The sequence below is a fragment of the Canis lupus genome, chromosome 8 (assembly GCF_011100685.1).
Source record: "Canis lupus familiaris isolate Mischka breed German Shepherd chromosome 8, alternate assembly UU_Cfam_GSD_1.0, whole genome shotgun sequence".
NCBI lineage: Eukaryota > Metazoa > Chordata > Mammalia > Carnivora > Canidae > Canis > Canis lupus.
Window position 1 is genome coordinate 5,975,156 of NC_049229.1, and position 21,037 is coordinate 5,996,192.

At 36.1% G+C, this 21,037-nt stretch overlaps 1 long non-coding RNA gene across 1 annotated transcript; it reads right to left on the reverse strand.

The window, feature by feature from the left end:
* Positions 1-898: 898 nt before the first annotated feature.
* On the reverse strand, positions 899-19,886 carry LOC119872815. Its single transcript, XR_005363078.1, has 5 exons — positions 19,804-19,886; positions 18,552-18,671; positions 18,288-18,382; positions 17,469-17,633; positions 899-1,297 (listed from the first exon to the last, which is right to left on the reverse strand). It is a non-coding gene; the product is annotated as an uncharacterized LOC119872815 (long non-coding RNA).
* Positions 19,887-21,037: the final 1,151 nt, after the last annotated feature.

The following is a 21,037-nucleotide window of genomic DNA, read 5'->3' on the forward strand; positions in this document are numbered from 1 at the left end:
TTTCTGATAAACCAGCCATGGAAAATAAACTCAGAGCTTAATGTACCCCTCACATAGCAGGAAATGTATATGTTCTGGTTTATAGGAAAGTTTCAGGAACCCAGTAGACACCACTAAGTTATTTCTAAAATACAAGTCTTTATACACAACATTCACATTCTTTCTTCAAACCTAGTTTTGTTTCTTTCAGGAAGCTCTTCTCAAGAATTGGCTTCTCAAGCCTTAGACAAGAACATCTTGAGGGTAAAACATCAAACTCTCCAAAAAGGAGCCAATACTTAATACTCTCTTACTTGAGATCAAGTAAGGAAGATTTGAATGAGGTTGAAGTAATAGAGGCAATTACTGTTGCTCTTCTCTCTTGGGTGTTGTAAGCATGAGTCACTTGGTGATCTGTTCTGGCTTCCGTGTTTTCAGCTGTGTTACAAAGTTTATAGTTCCAAAGTGTCATATCCTAGGGAGAGTTTAGACTCCCAGTGAGGAAAACAGGATCATCACCAACATTATGGACTAGGTATACTCTATCAAGTGCTTTTAATGTATGATAATACTTCACTGCATATGTCTGTGTCTTGCCATGTACAGTTACTATAATTGGAATTGTACTCTATATCTAAATAGGTCAATTGAAGCACAGCTATTGACAAAAGAAAATGAATTTCCTCACCCATTTGCCTTCAAGGACACCATTCTTTGGTGGCACAGTGAAGGACTCTGAGGACATAAGGACAAAAGCAAAAATGAGACTCATCCATTTAATACTGCTTAGAATAGATATAAAACCTCTTCCAGATAATGAAATAACAAAGAAATACTTAGCAATATATTATCCCCTCCAAAAAAGAGAGCAAAATTAATAAATAAAATGGAAGAAAATACAAAGGGAAAAATTAAAAAATCAAGAGAATATGGAAGATAAGGAAAAAATTAAGGATAAAAAAAAAGGAGGAGGGAAAGAAGAAGGAGAGAAAAGACAAAGTATTTCTAGAAGTCTTTCCATTTATTCACATGCTAATAATATTATGATTTAAAAATGTGGCATCATACTTTATGAAAGCAAACATAGCTATAAAAGCAAGAACCAGCTTTGTTTTTTTCAACTTGAATGGGTCTTATGCCTTGGAGCCAGAAGTTTTCTTTCACTTGTCATTTTGGCCCATAAAACTAACAATTTCAATCCCATAAAAAGGTCGTTGGAGCTAAAAAGTAGTAGTGCTAGGACTTATTCAGAATATAGGTTCCAGGTACTTTCATTGTAAGCATCTTTCCCATCAACATCGTTGCCACAAGAATTTTGCTGCATAAAAGATAAGACCACAAAAAGTAAAAGAGCAACATTAATAGCCTACTATTGACCAGAAGCCATGATAACATAAAGAGCCAATTAACACATATTTTGTATATTTATATGTATTATATCTACATTCTTAAAATAAAGCTAGAAAAAGAATGATATTAAGAAAATCATAAGACAAAATATATTTACAGTACTATATTGTATTAATAAAAAAATTGACACATAAGTAGACCTGTGCAGTTCAAACTTGCATTGTTAACTGTCCAACTGTACTAGGATGCGTATTTGTAACTAACCTTTGTATTGCATGGCAAAAACTTTCTATACTGCTGTTATTCTTGGCATATTGCCATATGTCAGTGATAGACAATTCAAAGTTCTATGGAAAATGTGGTTTTAAAATTCTGCACCAATGTACAGACCATTATGAGGGCTAAGATTTATATAAAAACAGGAGTACTGGGTCATGGAAAAATGAAACTAAACTGTCAATCAGTTGATGAAACCAAGCTGTCAACCAGCTATTTTATTTTATTTTTTTTCTGGTAAAATTGCCTTATGACCAATTACTTATCCTGCAAAAATGTTTGTGGCACAAATACCTGTGGGTAAAGATGTCTATAGCAAAGATGCTTATGGCAAAAATGTTGTACACAGAAAGCTAAATAATTTATTTGGAGGACTCTAATCCCTCTGTAGTCATATTCACTATACACACATTATTTGTAGAATTAGTGGTAAGTCTGGGAAGGAAAATATATTATTGGAGAGATTTAGATGGCATTTAGGAATAGCATAATGAATCAAATTCTTCTAGAGACAGAATGGATGACTCTAATCTTGTTCATTTTAAGATGTCCTAAGGTTATCTAACCATTAAATGCTCAGTTCACTCATAAAATGCCTAATCATAAAATGTTGAAAAGTTAAAAATTTAGTTCTTTTAGTTGAAAATTTCATAATTTCTAGCATTTCAGATTTACTACTAATTCTACAAATAACGTGTGTATACCAAATGTGATTGCAGAGGGTTAAGAGCTTGGAGCTGCTATTTACCTGTGCTGTACCTTGCCTGGCATGTAATAAATTCTCAGTAAATGCTACTTATTATTATATCATACTAGGTTCACCAGCAAAAACTACATCAGAAGAATTTTTTAAATCCACATATTTAACAATTGACACAAAGAACTAGAAAATAAAAATATACAAGAACTAATTTAATATCTTGATCACAATTATGGTTCATGAATTCTTATAATAGGTTCTTTCTACCTTTGTGCAACGATTAAGAATACAATATTGATCATAGCCTGATGTGAAAATAGTCCTGGTACTAGTCATTCACCATTAAGTAGGTTAAATAATTTCTTCAATCTTCCAGACTTTTCTGTTTATGTGTATACTGAGAATAATGAAATAACAAAACATTACTTAATTTTGTAAATGTTAAATTAGATTATGTAAGATCCTCAGTTTAATATCTTCTATATGGTAGGAGCCCAATAAACATTATGTAATATTATTTTATTATTTCTTTTTTCCTCTTCCCTTGTCTTTAGCCTCGTAATGATATATCTTTATAATAAAAAAAAACAGAAAATTTCTAATAAACTCTAGGACACATATTTTTGACATCCCTCATATTAATCTTGAGTTTATCGGGCAAATCTGACAGAGGCTTCCTATTTCTCCAAGTCATGCCATTGGAACCACAGGAAGCTGTGAAATTTCAACAATATAAAAGACAATCATACTGGAAAGTCTTAACTTTGGGGAAAAGTATTAACAGATCTTAGAGTTTCCATGTAAGAGACAGTAGAGTAAAAAGAATAGAACTTAGGATTTACAGGGGTTGATTTTCAAATCTCAATTTCATCACCAGATATGTGGCCTTGAAATATTAGTGAAAACTATTTTCCCACTAGTAAAATGTGAAAGATAATTATATCTCATGAATTTATATCCAGACTAAATGAGATGATCAATGCAGTAAATATAAGTTCTTATAAACTGTCTGGCACTTAGTAGATGTTCAATAAAGGATACTATAACAGTATTAGACCCAAGAAAGAGAATGTTAAGTTATAGTAAAAAATGTGCCCTAGAGACTAGAAAGCACATTTCAAACTACTTGGAGCAAAAATAGGTATGGTCCCATGATCATGCCTAAAAGAATAAAAGCTAACAGCATTAAAAAGATAAAACCATTCCCAATTTTTTAAAAAAATCAAAACAACTAAAGAAAATATGGTGAAACCGGAAAAGTATGGTGGAATTTCATTTTTCTAATGTGTCAATGCTACATTTCCTAGCATATAACTAAATATAAATAGAAAGTTATAGTCATGTACCAAAAAATAGTAATCTTGAAAAGTTAGAAGAAAAAGCTGGCAAAAACAACAAAACTAGCAGCACACAATAAATTATGTGAGTATAAACACATGTGAGAATCTGTATACGAGTTTGTTTCAAACATAAAAGTGAACAACTACAAGATAGTGAACTGCCTGGATAAAATAATGTAAAACGTTTAATGGCAGAGAATTGATCTCTATCTTCTTAGTAAAGGCAAGTGACATTTTAACTCAGGAGATTGTAACATACAATATAGAAATTATTTAAACTTCCCACAAAGTAGGAAAGTATTAAAAAGAGCCTCAGAGAAATGTGGGACACCAGTTGACTAAAATAAATGTAACAGAAATCCCAGTTCACTAATTCTGCCTCTTGGTAAAGTTTTCAGCCATAATTTTTTTAAGCTTTATTAATTTATTTGAGAAAGAGAGAGTGCACATGTGCAGTGGAAAGGGCCAAAGGGAGAATGACTGAGAAACTTAAGCAGACTCTGCACTGAGCACAGACCCCGAAGGGGGCTCCATCTCACAACTGTGAGATCATGACCTGAGCTGAAATCAAGAGTCCAGTGATGAATCGACTGTGCCACTCAGGCACCCTAGCCATTATTTTTAAAATATTTTTTTTCTGTTCCTCTCTCCCTACTCTCCCTCTGCTACTCCCACTATGCATATGCTGGTATACTTAAGAGTATGCCACATTTTTCTAGGTTCTCTAGGTTCTTTCATTTTCCCCTCATTCTTTTTCCTCTGTTTTCCAGACCGTATCATCTCTACACATCTATCTTCAGGTTTGATTGTTTCTTTTGCCAATTCAAATCTACTGTTGAGCTCCTTCAGTGAAATTTTCATTTTTATTATTGTATTTTTGAATTTCTGAATTTCCATTTGGTTATTTTTATAATATCTCTATTGGTGTCTATTTGATGAAATGTTATCATACTTCCTCTAATTTTTTGAAACATGGTTTCCTTTAGATCTGTGATCATGTTTATAATAACTGCTTTAGAGTATTTTTCTGCCAAACCCAACATCTGGGCCTCCCTCTGGAGGTACTTTCTGTTGTTCTGTTGTCTGCCATTTTTCTTGTGTATAGATCACACCTTTTTATTCCTTTGCATGTTCTTTTTCTAAAATTGGACAGTTTAGATAATACAGCAATTATGAATGATGCTCCTTCTTCTGAGGTTTGTTGTTTGCTGGTCTGTTGGCTTGTTTTTAGTACCATGACTGGATTAGATTAGGGAAGTCAATTTCCCACAAAGTGTGCCCTTAGTATCACTCCTCAGAGGCACAGACTTCAGCATATAGCACCAGAGATGTTTATAATTTTAGCCAGGATCTCTTTTACTATCTTTTTCCCTGACCTTTTCATTAAGGTCCTGAATGGTCTGCCTTTATTGATATCACATACAGCTCTTAGCCTACACTAATTGTCAGCTGATTGCTTAATTGTTTTTGATAATATGCCAGGGTATAAATTGCTCCATGGTCTGGTCCTGCTGAATTTGGGCCACTTCACAAGAGCAGGGTATTGCCAGTTTGAGTCTTACTTTGACCATCTCCTGGAAAGAACCTCTGTGCTAGGAAACACAGGCTGGGACAGATGAAGAACTCTTTATTGGCTGTCCCACCTAGATTCTCCCTATGGAGTAAGAGCTATGTGTATGCATTGCTAGGGGAAACTAGTATCACCATTGGCTGCTGCCACCATGAGGTATGGATCTTCCACAGCCCAGAGCCAGGAAGGATAGGATAGGGTTGGCTAGTGTTCACAGTTGCCAAAATTACCCAGAATAGGTCTTCTGTCCTACAAAGCTGGGAAAAATGGGAGCTACCACCAACCTGCTGAGCATACGAAGGCAGCCTTCTCCAAAACAGATCAGCGGGGAAGTGGAATACGTTCCTTATCAACTTCTCTGCTCATACCATCCTGACTACTAAGAGTTCCAGCAAAGGATCAGGATGGCCTGGCTGCCTTTACAGATCTGTCATGGGACAGAGCTGTGGAAAATGGGATCTGCCAAAGTTCACTGGCTGCCAAAACCACCCGGAATGGTCATTCACCCTAGGGAACTGCAGGAGACGGGAGTTTCTACTTGGCCACTGAGCCAGCTGAAACAGTTCAGTAAGGCAGAGCTGCTGGAGAGAGGTGCACCTATGGCTTTTATGCCGTGGCTCCTCATTGTTCTGAGTTTCTGTACATTTTGTTGAATAAATGCTTCCAAATCTGCTGTGAGCCATTTGACCAACCTCCAGGAGACTTCAAATGATTGCTGTTGCTAATTTTGACCAGCTTAAAAAATGTTTGTCTGGGAGGGAGCTTTCCCTGGGCATCTCATACCACTATTCTGTCCTTGTTTTATTACACATTATGATGTTATATTGATAAGTACATACAAGTTAATGGTAGCTATGTTTTCTTGTCAGTTTTTTCCTTTAAATATTATATGCAATACCACTTCATTCTTCTACTCATTTATGAATACGCTTCATTTAAGGTCTACCTTGTTAAAATATAAATATTGCCATACCACTTTATTTTGTTTAATATATGAATAATTCCTTTGATAATATATGAATGATAATTCCTTTGATAAAGTGAATGATAATCACCTTATTTTAGCTTTTTTTAACATTTGTTTTTAATTTCCTTTCTTTTCTGCTTTTTTGATCTTTTGATTATATGAATTTTTATTAAACTATTTTCTTCCTGTTTTAGAAGTTATATAATCTAATTATATTCTTTTAAGTGACCTTTTAAAAAGAAGCATACAGTTAACCATGAATTAATCTAATATGTGTCTATCTTCCTTCTGAATGCAGTAAGAAATCCTAACAGTATAACCATTTATTGAACAAGCTCACTCCTGATCTTACTGTTGCTAGATATTAGGGTTCTATTTAATGTAACGTTTTGATTAGCATTCTTATTTTACACAATATGGTTAATTAAGTTTACTGCTGTTGTTTTTTTTTTTTAATCAAGTATCTTGGTTTCCTATTTGCCTTATGAATTCTTGCATTTAATAGTGTTTTCTTTGCCATAGTTGATAAAATGTTTTGTATATGTTAGGATATTTTTCCAACCACTTTACATTGTATTTACATATGCATAAGTTCTGAAATTAAATGTATACTTTTTCAAAGTTGAATTTATTGGGACTGATCTAAAATGTCCTAAAAAGTAGTCTCTGTGTAAATGTCACAATTATAATACATGGCATGGAAATCTCAAAATGGCCACAGAAATTTTTTTACCTGATGCACCACTTATAGCTCATGATTCTTCTGACCTGAACTCTACCTTGTCAAATATTATTAAAATGTATAGTTGTAGCAGCTTTTTGGTATCCACTCACCAAAAGAGGATTCCCTGATGTTTTAAATAAATCTAAAGGGTATATATGCAAGTTTGAATGCAATATGTTTTCTGCATTGAATATCTGAAAGGCAAGTTTCTTGTTTCACCTACAAAGTAGAGTGGTTGTTTAACTGGGTATAAAAAATTGTTAAAAGTAATTTCCCCTCAGCACTTTAAAGATTGGTCTTTTATTGCCTCTGTCATCTATTGAGGCTATTGAGAAGTCTATTGTTGGCCTAATTGACCTGTTTTTTTTCTGTAGAACTGTGCAATTCAAAATAGTAATCACTAGTCACATGTGCCCAGTTAAATTTAATTATTATTAATTCACATTTTTTAAGGCTTTATTTATTTATTCATGAGAGACACACAGAGAGAGACGCAGAGACACAGGCAGAGGGAGAAGCAGGAAGCCCGGTGTGGGACTCGATCCTGGGACTCCAGGATCACGTCCTGAGCCAAAGGCAGATGCTCAACCACTGAGCCACTCAGGCATCCCCAATTCACATTTTTTAAATAAAAAAACTTAGTTCCTCAATAGTTTCACTAGTCACATATCAAGTACTCAATAATCACGTGCACTAATTGATATCGTACTAGACAACAAAGATATAATATTTCTGTTACTGCAGAAAGTTCTATTAGTCAGCAGTACCCTACAAGCAATTGAAATTATTGTCTTTATCTTTGATAATCTTTAATTTCACTATAGTGTGTCTAGTGTGGATTCATCTTTATCTTAGGTTATCATACAAAATTTATCATACTAAATTTTCTGAGAATCTTTAAATTCTGAAAATTGTAAAATTTTTCTTTAAACAATGTGTATAAAAAATTTCTCCATTATCCTTTGAAACTCCTGTAGCATGTGTATATATATACATGTACATATACATATGTATGGGAGCTTCTCAATCTACAATTCTTATTGATAGCTTTTTTCCTCTTTTTTGCTCTGTGCTAAAGTAGGCTGAAACAATCAGTTACTCTTCAACTGTACTTAGAGTTTATCCTTTATATTGATTTTTAAAGTTTTAAATACTGTGCTTTTTATTTCCAACAGTCACAGTAGTCTTTTCTTTCCAACTTTGTCATTTCATTTCTTCCTGGTTTTGTTTGAAAATTTATTTTTAATAGACATTATTAAATTATGTATCTATTTTCATATCCTAAAACAATGATTTCAAAGACTGTTGTCGAGCTACTCTAATTTCATCAAACATGATTTTCTAATTTTTTTTCTTTCTCTCATGTGCTTATCAGGATTACATGAGTTTATAGATTCTACATACATTTTAGATTTTTGGGTTGCAAGCTTTTTAAGTAGGATTTTTGTTTTGTGTATCTAGCACCACAGTAATATTTAGTACACTAAACTACCCCAATATCAGTGGTTTAAAACAACAATCACTTACTCTTCCACATGGATACAGGTCAACAGTAGGAGACCTGGATCTAAGAAGTGTTTAGCTGGGCTTGGCTCCATGTCTGCTTTACATTTCTTTGATCCTCATCTTTTCATAGCCATGATGGAAACTCAAGAATAGTCCAACCTTACAAGCACAATTCATGCTTCTGCTGACATCCCACTGGCCTAAAAATACCACATAGCCAAGCCCAACATATGGGAGGTGACGAAATATACTTCTTACGTGGTGGAAGAGACAAATATTTTTGAAGGATAATCTAATCTGCCAGTTCATTTTGTTCTTGTTTTTGTTTCTCTTTTCCTCTGGATCTAGAGTTTTGTGACTGCTTCTGCCTGTATGCTGAGTCCCTATTCTACATTTAAGTTTTAAAATGGCATTTGGGGACTCCTGCACCAGTTAATGTTTATTGGTAATTTAAGCAGATCCAGTCAGTTAGTCAGTGAATTATTTGAAGTTGTTTCTCATTCTGAGGCTCTGTCTTTCTCTTCCTGCCTCCCTAAGCCCAAAGCTTCCTATAAAGCCATAACCACAACCAGTAAGTCAGCAATTTTTCAGCCTCCTTCAGTAAGCAAGAGCACTTCCCAGACTCCAGACTCTATTCACTGGCACATTTTCTCCCTACTAAACTTTCAGATACTGCTGTCTATATCTGTCCTGAATCAGAAGGCCCAAATTTTATCCTAACTCATCACTTAGATAGCTGTTCTATTTCACATAGAGTGGATTGTGCAGAACATTTGAGACAAGTTATGCCTTTCCAGTTATGTCTTTACTATTTCATCTAGCATTAGATTGTGTGTCTAAAGAACAGAGGAAGAGAATTGTATTCATTCTCATTGAAACTCTCCAACTTTTTACAAACCCTAACCTTATCTGATTTACTACTAATAAGATCTCCCTAAGAAAGAGATGCTCAGTCTAAAAGAGCATGCTCACTTAACAGTGAGACAAGTGTTGCTATAAGAGAGCCAAGTGTTAGTACATGTCTGAGAAGTTTATAATGTCCCCATTTGGCTTGGCATCACCCCCAATACAATGACAACCCTCCTAGCAGGCTTACTCTTGTATTTTTGGTTGAAAAATATATTCTAGAGCCTAAAACAATATTTCTTAATAATAATCTTTAATAATATTTAGAATTCTGTGGCTTAATTTTAATAAGAAATACAAAATTAATTTACACATACTCTAAATTATCCAAATCCTGATTTTGTACATAACTACTGCCATGTAATGTAATTTCATTACTTACAGTTGCATGCATGTATACGGTTGTATATATGTTCCAAAGGAAGGCCAAGTGAAGTTGAAGGATGGTGCATAAACTAGATTTTCAAAGTAATTTGCATAGAAGTTAAAGAAGAATTGAGGCATCACAAGTCATGATTTTGTCAACATACCAACGTCAAAAGGACCGATGCACAGAATCAGACCTGTTCTTATAATTATAGTTCACCAGCAATCATAAGAGAGATACTCAATGAATTTCTTTGCTATTTCTGTCTCTGATCCTAGCAAAAAGCAAATTATAAGTTTATCTAATTTCATTTTTAATAATATCAAAAAGATAACCAAACCATATCTTAACATGAACAAGAAAGAATGCTTTACAATGTTATCAGGTGACACATCATTAAAATTACCATTCACAATCTCTCAAAGGTAGATTCATAGGTAAGGAAGAGCTCTAAATTACTCTAAATTTTTAAACAGAAGTTTAATATTATTAATGTCACCTTGTTCAACATATTTATTCAAATAGTAATTCTCTGAATTAGAGTCATTGTAACCAAGATAAAAAAAAAATTTTAAAAAGCCATACAGATTAAGAGTTTTCAGTCCAGATGCCAGACTGAGAAAATACAAAAAGCCTCCTTTGCTTCACATCACACACATTCCACTTAAAATATCTGAAGAGTTATGAAAAATGTATAGCCAAGTTCAAAAGTAAAAAGGGAAATCTTCAGTTAATAGAAATGAAGAAAATCTGCAGTCATAGTGGACCTGGATTTGATGATGTACCACACTGCACAGAATGATGTAGAACATGTATGTCCTTTAACAACTGGAATCTTAATGCCTATGAAGTGAGGTATTTCTAGGCCACAGACTCTGAGAATTTTGGGGAGGTGGAATTGGGCTCATTGCACTGTTCTAAGAGGTAGAAAAATGTTGCTACTGGCTGAAAAGTGATTAAAAAATCTCCACCTGAAAGACCAAAGTCATAACCTCAAGGAAAATGCTGTGCTAGCACAAAGGGAGAAATAGAATCACCTATAAAACTCTGAAATTATTCTGCCCAATAGTTCAAGTACTGAACATATACGAGCAACACAAGAAAACATATTCTTTTCAATGGCATATGGGGCATGTTTCAACATTAACAATATGCTAGACCATAAGTCTCAATAAACATAAAAGGATTTAAAATATATAAAGTATATTTTCTGACCACAGTGAATGAAATAAAAATCAATAACAGAAATATACATTGATAATTCCCAAATATTTGGAAACTAAATAACTTATTTTTAAATAATAAATAGGACCAGAAGGAATCAAAGTGAAAAATAAGTATTATGAACTAAACAAAAATGAAAAGGCATATCAAAATTGTGGAATTCTGAAGTAAATATAACTGAAGAAATGATAGTTCTCAAACTAAGTACCATAGCTTCTATCTTAAGAATTAGGGGTAAAAAAAAAAAAAAATGGAACCCAAAGTAAACCAAAGAAATGGAATAATAAAGATCAACAAATGAAAGAAGAAACAGAAAAACAATAGAGAACATCGATGAAATCAGAAGCTGGTTCTTTGAGAAGATCAATAGAACTGATCACCCTTTAACCACACTTAGCAGGAAAAAAAAAGATACAAATTGCCAATATTCAGATAAATGGCATCACTACAGAGTCTATAGATACTAAAATGATAATAAATACATATTATACATAACTTCCTGTCAATGAATTTTACAACTTGGATGGAAGGACGCTTTCCACGCAAGATACAAATCACCATACCCCACAGAAGAAGAAATAGATGATGTGAATCATCCTATTTCTATTAAAAGGATTGAATTTGTAGTTTAAAACCTTCCCACAAGGAAAACTCCAGGCCCAGATCCTTCCACTGTTGATTGTGACCAAACATCTAGAAAAGAAATTTTACACAAACTCTCCCAGAAAGGTGAAAGATAGGAGATATTTCCAAACTTATTCTGTGAGGCCAGCATTAACCAGATACTAAAATCAGACAAAGGCATAAGAAAACCACATATCAATATCTCCCTTGAACTTAGATGAAAATGTTCTTAAAAGAAATTCAGCAAATCAAACCCAATAATATATACAAAGTATATCATGACTCCATTAGTTTTCTATTGCGGCATAATAAATTATCACAAACTTAGTGGCCTAAAACAATACAAATTTATTATCTTACAATATCTATAAGTCAAGAGTCCAGACTTGGGTTGCCTGGGTCCTCTGCTCAAGTCTTACAAGGCAGACTTAATTTAAAGCCCAGGGCTGCAATCTCATCTGAGGCTCACAGTTCCCTTCCAAGTTCATTCAGGTTGTTGGCAAAATCAATTTCTTGTGATTATAAAACTGACGTCCCCATATTCTTGCTAGCTGTTGGCTGAGGTCACTCTCAGCTTTCAGGGGATGCCCTAAGGTCCTAGTAGCATGGCCCTCTCAAAACATGGTAACTTATTTTTTAAAAACCAACAGTTGAATCTTTCTCTAGACAGCTACAAAGATATTTTATATAACCTAATATCATCTAGATAGTGATTATCTCTTCATGTTAACAGATACCCCCAGTACTCAAGGGTAGATTGTATACACTAAGAGGTAGGGATCTCAGGGACCATCTTAAAATTCTGCCTACCACAGTAAATAAGTTGGGTTTAACCCAGAATTACAAGAGGAGTTTAACATTCAAACATCAATCAATATAATTCACTGTATAAACATACTTTAAAGAAAAGAACATATAATCATCTCAATCGATGTGGAAAAAAATTTAATAAAATTCAATAATCATTCCTGATTTTTCAAAAATCTCAGAAAACTTGGTATAGAGGAAGCTTCTACAATCTGACACAAGGCATCAACATAAAGCCTACAGCTAACATTATACTTAGTAGTGAAAGACTGAAGGCTTTCCCTCTAAGTTCAGTTTACAAATAAAGATATCTATTGTCACACCCCTATTTAGTATTTTACTAGAAACTTCTGCCAACTCAATAAGGCTATGAAAATGAATAAAAGACATATAGATTGGAAAGGAAGAATAAATCTATTTGCAGGTGAATGATCTTCTGTATAAAATATGAAACAATCTTTAGAAAAAGCTACTACAAGTAATAAGTTTGTCTTGCAAGGTTGCAGGGCACATGATCAATTACAATAGTTAATTATGTTTTTGTATACTAACAAATATTTTATAATAGCAAAAATACCATTTATATGGTATCTTCAAAAATCCATAATATTTAGCAATATATCTGATAAAATATGCGCAATATCAATAAACTAAAAACTACAAAATACTGGTTAGAGAAATAAAAGAAGACAAAAGTAAGGGGAGACATGTATTAGGTAAAAGGATTGGAAGTCTCAATATTATTAAGATGTCAACCCTCTCCATACTGATGACCCAAACAAAATCCCAGTAGACACTTTGGAAAAGTTGACAAGCTTACTCTAAAGCTCACATGGAAAAGTAAAGGACTTCTAAGAGCTAAAACAACTTTAAAGAAGAAAATAGAATTGGAGGATTAATACTACCTGATTTCAAGACATATTATAAAGCTATGTCAATCAAGACAGTGTAACATTGATATTAAGAGGAATAATGCTATGGTATAGAACCAATGGCTGCTATAGGAATACTCAATGGTATAGGACAAAGTCATAGATATTACATATCTATGTGTAACTCCATGTATATATCATTAATATCAGATTTCATATATATACACATATGTATATATTACTGATTTTTGACAAATGTTCAATGACAATTCAGCTGATGGTCTTTTTAATAATGGTACTGGAACAACTTTATATCCATAAGTAAAAGAAAATTTTCGTGCCATAAAAAATTAACTGAAAATGGATTGTAGACCTAAATGTAAAATGTAAAGCTATGAAACTTCTATAAGAAAACACAAGGGAAAATCTTTATGAACTTGGGTTAGGCAAAGGTTTCTTATCTAGGCCATAAAAAATATAACCTATAAAATAAAATTGATAAATTGCATTTCTTCAAAATTAAAAACCTCTGTCCTTTGAGAGAGACATTTACAGAGAATGAAAAGGCAAGTCACAAACTTTGAGAAAACACTTGTTTCTAAACCATAAAATAAGAAAGAAAACTACCAAAATTATTTATGAGGCTAACCTATCTTTGATGTTAAAACCACAGGAGAAAGAACTGTACAGGGACAGAAAACAAATGGCCAGTTTAATTTGATTTAGTAGTTTAGGTACAAAAATCCCAAATAAACTATTAACAAATTCCCTCTAACAAGAGATAGAAAATGAATAATATTATATTATAGTCACCACAGCAACATATTGAAAGAGAAAAAAAAACATTATCATCAACATTCAATTCCATATTCTCTTATAAATCAGTATATCCATCTGTAAATGCACCTATACACACACACGCGCGCGCATGCACTTTAGAGCCCAAAAAAAGCAGGACATATCTTTAACCCTATAAAAAGATATTTGTCGAAACTTTAAAGCAACCTTTGTATATACTTATGATGTATTGGAAGCATTCCCATTAAAGCTGGATCTAAGACAGTCATGTCCATCTCCACTCTTAATAGCCAAAAACTGATAAAATTAAAACTACACACTAAAGTAATATTTCTACTATTAAGTTTAATACCATTGCTTTATAGTTAGTTTAAAATTTTTGCATCTTTTAAAATTAATGTTGTTAATTTTATTTCTCCTTTGAACAATTTGTAAATTGTTGTTCTTATATCTGTATAAGTACTATGCATATGAATATGTTTTCATGTATTTCATTAATAATTATAAAAGCCCAAGTCAACACTGAGGATAAACAATTTTTCCCTTCAAAAAATTGACTGCTGTGTAATAGTTAAGTTTAAAAACACCATTCTAGAGGGATCATCTATACTGGTATTCCCTGGGCTCCTGCTTTTTTCATGTTCTGCTCAATATTTCTATCAATATTTAATATTCAATGAAGAGATGACATGGAAATCGTGTTGATGACATTTATGTATATTCTCAAGCTGGTAGGGAGAGCTAATGCTGAATGAAGTAGGAAGAATTTTTTTAAATCTCAACAACGAGAATAACATAAAATCTTAAAATCTTAAAATAACATATAATCTTAAAATTGTTAGGACTCACAAAATATCTATTTTGTTAATCTAAGGAGACATAATACCTGGATTGAAAGTGCAAAGACTTTTAAATGAGCTAACAAATGCACAATAATGTCCGGTAAGAGTCTAGGGTTGATGGGGACCTGGAAGTGGTATCAGAAATAACCTGGGCAAGAAAGCACTTAGAAGGGGACATGCTAGTTCACATCTTATCTTTGAAGAACCCTCTTAGGAAGCAGGGTTTTTTTTTTTTTTTTAAAGCAATGTTATATATATTATTCACAGAAATAAAACATTGACTCATATGTCTTGAAGCTAGAAGAAATACCAAACCTCATGCATGTCAACCAATGACTTGGTGTTTCTTTTCTATGCTCTATCAGAATGTGCCATAGACAGACAGTAGATCTGCTGTTTTGACTGCATGGCACTATCAGTTCATTTTACCACTTATAATGATTTGGCAGCTATAACGAGATAATCCATCCCATCTTTAAGAAGATGGGGGAGTCCCTCAATATAACAGTCAGTTAATCCAGATAATCAAATTATCAAATAGGAATTTATTCATTCTTGATTTTGTGACTCATCAGTTTGGTTCACATGGTTAAATTGCTTATGAGACAATTTGTGAGAAAATTCTCTGGACAGGTAGCCTAAGAACTATAGTCCCTTAATGGAGATGTAGGGAGCACTAGGAAGGGGAAACCACTGGCAAGAAAGACCAGAGAGTGGAAAAACAAATGCTTTAGAGTTTAATGTTGCCAAGCTTAATGCAAATTTTGTAGCCAGAAAAAAAAATGTCACGAAGTGTGTAATTTTGTCAACTAGTCTCATAGCTGATGTCAATCAAAAGAAAGGAAAGATATATTAGGGAAGGAGGGGGTGGAGAAATGTTCTCCAATTGTCTTATTCTCTAAATTTTCGAGAGCAGAAGAGAGCATTCCCTTCCTAACAAACGAACCTCACTGGTCTTGCGTGATAGTGTCTCTCTAATTACTTAGTAAGTAAAGGCCCAGAGTTCAGGACTGCATTTCACATCCTGTAGCCAGTAAATGCAGCCATTTCAATGTTCTATTTTCTTGATAATGCAAGGTGGCTAAGAAGAAAGAATGTCATCAGGCCTAGAGCAAGCAATCTACCACCCTTAATTCCCATCCCATTAGCTGCATAATGATGTTTATGATGTTACTTTTATGATCTTATAAGCTTTATTATTCCCATTTCATCATATAAAATTGAGGCAATGTACTGTACTTACATTTTGTTTACCTCATTTTTCTAGTTAGATATTATAAATGTTCCTGTTTGGATAATAACTAGATTCTGAGGCCTGCTGGGTGATTTTGCCCTTTCCTGTGACCTGATTAGAAGATAGGAGATGAAAGGAGATTGACTTCAAATAGAAAAATGAACCTGGTATATAGAAATGTGGGTGGGGTGGGTCTTTTCTTATTAAAAAAAAAAATCATTATTTTCTTGTGTTTGTCTTTACTATCTACCATGCTATGCACAGAAACTGTTCAAAACAAAATCTCTTCAAAACATTAGTGTTCATAGCCCAGGTGACTCTTCATGGTATAAAAAATATGGTGGCTCTAGAAAAAAAAAAAAAAAAGTGGAGCTAAAATACTCTACTTTGCAACATATAAGGTAGAGGATATTTAGACTGAGTAAAAATATAATGAATCTATGTAATTTGTTTTACCTGTGGAAGTATCATCCACTATTAAAAGTAGAAGCGATTAAGTCCCTAAACTCAGAGACACTTCACCGTTTATCATCAAAAGTAAATATATGGATAGGAGAAAGCAGGATGCTTACACCAAGAGCTTTATCATTTGTTCCTTGTTGATTGTATTGCTGATTCCACCAGCATCATTAGGCACCTTCAAAAGTACTGTGGCATCAAGCCTGCTCTGCTCTCACAAACGACTAATAGGAAAATTAAGAGGAAAGACTGAGGGAGAAGCTGGCCTGGCTGTGTTAAGCTGGAGAGAGACAATGATACCGATACCACAGTTTCAAGATACTGAACGCTGACTATTTTTTTAAATAACGCAGATCATTTGGAAACAGTTTTCCTAGGCCTAACAAGTGGCTGCTGCTAACTTTTCTTCACTATTCAGTAAGTCTGTTGAGGGAAGCCCTTCAGAAGAGGTAACTATGGTTTTTAGCATATTAAACACCATGCAGACCTTAACATTGTATCACTACTTACCCAGGAGTATTCTGCTCCAAACAAAAACACATTTCTAGAAATTGCGTGCAAGTTTGCTTTTGATAAAGTAGCGTACTTTAAACAGCAGACGGAATCTGTTTTTGTCATTTTTATTGGGGTGAATCGTTTGATAATAAAGTTAACTTCCCACATCTGTATATTTATTATCTTTATTTTTTTTAAACCAACGTTGGGTTTTTAAAATTTTATCCAAGTGGAAAATGTTGCAGCGAACGAGTGAGAAGATACGGGCCCTAATTCCATGCCTTTCATCAACTACATTTGACGACGCATTTTGCCTATTGGGCCTCAGTTTTCCGAACTGTCAAATAATCATAAAGTCCCCCTTCAGCTCGATAATTCTCACATTTGTAGTACTGAGGAGAACAAAGTAAAAAAAAGAAATCTCTGACCTCTGCTGAGCTGCCATATACAGTAGTGCAGTTGTTTACAACCAGGGGGCACCATTCACAATGGAGACAATTTCCTGGCAGAGAGTGCTCAAGTGTCTTTAGGGCAGGATGTCTTCTCCTCGACTGCCATATGGACTAGCTGCGAACCTGCCAAGTTCCTGAGTTCTTTGTTGTTAAGAAAAAGCAGGAAAAACTTCATGAGAAGGTACACAATGCCTACCTACCATTTCAAAGGAAACTACCCTTTCAAAAGATAATTTGGGTGTGCAGAATTCAGTTGCAAATAACATGACTGCTATCTCACTAAAAGAGTTCACAATGCACGGATCATTGAAGATTAGATAACAGGTATAGTCGTAGTAGGGACAGGTACCAAAGTGAACACCCAAGACTGTCCCCAAAATGTTCTGGAATTCAAGAGACTGCTGAAGTTCTTTTACTACCCTGATAAGAGTGAAAAGTTTCCCCTGAAAATGATCAGAATTTCATTTCCTGCCAGCTAGGTGTGTGGAGACTCAGAGTGATTAGCTGACTCACAAAGTAAATGAATGTGGTATTCCCAGTCCCTGCATTTTATGGAGTAAAAATCGTATCTGTTAAATATATGAATAGTTCCTAACAACACACGAACACTTCCACTCCGTGTGCATTCTTGGGTCACGGAGAGCCATGAATTAGAGAGTACAAGTGGGGCAACATGTGCCAAAAACTCCTCACGATGGAGACCTTTCCTTTCCTCTGAAGGCATCTCCTACCACTGAGTGAAAGAAAGAAAGATACAAGAGTATGGAAAAGTTGGCTCATAAGAAGCCTTCCTACCTTCGGTAACAGTTACATTGGATCCATGAGATAAAAGATAGAAGTTTGTGCTCTCTGGGTGCCTCACAACTTCCACGGAGCTGGTTTCCAAATGTCTGTTATGTGAATAAAGTCAACTTAATTAAGATGCCATCCAATGACTGCATAAATCATACACAGGAAGGGTACAGAAAAATATCCCTTCCTATGCCCTCTGTTCCCCCACCTTGGAGGCCAAACTTTGCCCTTGAATGAGCACAAACACCTCATATCTAACTGACTCACTGTCAGGTGCTGGCTGTAAGTCTATTAGACTATCATCATGTCATCTTTGTTTTTGGCAGTGTTTGAAAGTACCTCTAGCAGCTTTATTTGAACACTGTTTTCATACCTAAAAGCTTGAATCTGTAAAACAAACACACAAACATTTATAGACATCTTTATATCACTTCAAATTGTTGTGATTAGTGTACACACTTTGAATATTATCACTTAAACAACCTCCAGCTGATGTTAAAAAGTAACACTTTGGAACAAGGCATTCTCCAAATGTTCTATTAAGGATGCTGTTTATTTATATCAGTGTATAGAAAAGTACAGCTGTACAAAACATAAATCAATGTCAAAAGTAAAAGGCATTAAAATTCATAAGGTTCATTTTCCGACATCCAGAGCAAACTGTAGCTGAGAGTTTGTCACAGACTTAACATCAGCAATAAAATTATATAACTGCTGATGTCACATTCTTTGAGGTACACTCAAAGGCATCTAAAATTTTATAGCTTAGTTTGGCTTATTTTAAAAATGAACATATATTACTCTTAATTTTGTTTCTTATGATACCTAGAAGACCTGACTATAAAAACTGCATCAGAGGGGGAATATCTTGCAGTCCACAGAGTTTTAACCAACACGAAAAAAAAAAAAAAAATATCTGCGTGTGCTCCGTTTTGCTATTGATCAGGAAACCGCAGGAATTAGTGTTGGTTTAACGCCTGTTAAGGGAACCAGTGTTTTCTGCAGCAGAATTGAAGGGGGGTTATCGCTACGTAAGGAGGAACTAAACAACGAGTCAGGCAGGTATCAGTCAGTATTCGTGCACAGTGAGGACATTTCCTGCTCTGCCTTTCACATTCTTAAAGCTCCGGTGCCGCCGTTTGCCCCCGGCGATCTATGAGGTCCCCACTCCTACGTAAATATTCGCCTGGTTTGGGAGGACATGGACTTGTTGCATGTTCTGGACATCTCGTTTTCTGCCCCGTTCCAGTCTCCTTGAAGGCGGGCACTGCGCGGCCCCGTGTGGCCGCCCCCCCCCCCCCCTGCAATCAGGGGCAACCTGTGTCGGCTGTTTCCCGGGCGGGAGGGAGGGGGACACTGGGACTCCTCGCTGGGGAGGTGGAGATGGAGGTGAATCGGCCCGGCCCCCCGGCCCGTATTCAGCTGCTCCGGGAAGGAGTCTGACAGCCGTCAAGGTCCCCTCAGCCCTCTGCGCCGGCCACACACAGTTCTAAGCCAGCGCCTCGGGGGACCCGCTCACCCGCCTCCGCGGCCCAGCAGCCGCCGGGGCTGCGGCTCTCGCCGTCCTCCGGGAGGCACGCGGCGCTCCGAGGGGCTCTGCCGCCGCCTCCCCACGTGGCCGCGGGGGCACAGCCCGGTTCCAGGGAAGCCCCCGCAGCGTCGGGCCTGCTGCGACCTCCCGAAGGGTGTCGGTGGGTCTCGGGGCGGCCGACGCCTGCGCCGCCGCGTGCGTCGCACCCGCTCCCGCTCCCGCTCCCGCTCCCGCTCCCGCAGAGCCACTTCACGCGAGACCTCGTGCAGACACACGCCCCCCCGCCCCGTCCCCCGCCGGAAGTGAGGTGTGTGGTGGAAGCCCCGGCTTACACGCGGGCCACCAGCCCCGCCGCCTGGACCCAACCCGAATCCGGAGGCCTTTCCAGAAGGCGAGAGAAGAAGCGCTTTGGCAAGAGCGGCGATTTGCCTGCGGTCGTGACGCAATCAGCCCGAGCTGACGTCAGTTGCTATCTCGTCACCCCAGTAGAGTGGAGGGGAAGCGAGGTGGCTTCTCCAGCTGCGAGGCAAAGCAGGGGGGTGGGGGAAGGGGACTCGCTTTTCAAGGCTCTTTGTAAAAGAGCGGAGCTCAGACCCAACCAATACCCCCCACGAACATATGCCTTAGGAAATGATTTTTATTAGTAGCGGAAGGTCTTTGCTTTCATCCACGTGCTCCCAAATGTTGGGCTCAGGATGTCCAGTCGCCCGCATACATCACCGTGTCAAAGAAAGGGGGAAGGAATCCAGCCTTAATAAGAAATGATTGATTAACTTCTCCACGTCCTATAAATTTAATATGCGAAGGGTTCTTGCTCTCATCGCAGATTATTTCTTTTAGAAGTGTATGTCTGAAGATGAGCTCATACCATTTTGTGAATAATGTATGGGTAAATACTAACAAGCCGAAGCCTCTCCGGTGCGCACCATCCACAGAAACGCGATCGGGGTGATGCGTGCGTGGCAGCTGGCGGGGCCCTTTAGTTTCCATTCCTTTACCCTCACCTAGTTCATCGCCTTCCTCCAGAGGAACAGCTGAAGCTGCTGTCTACTGCTCCGCGGTGTTGAGCACTGATGTATTCATTTTCTGAACATGAAACAACACAACTGTGATTTTTCATCTCTCTCCTTCTAAATCATACTTCTGATTCTTCGCTGCTTTTTTTTGTTGTGGCTGTTAGGATGCAAACTAATTTCATTCTTTTCTTTCTTTCTTTCTTTTA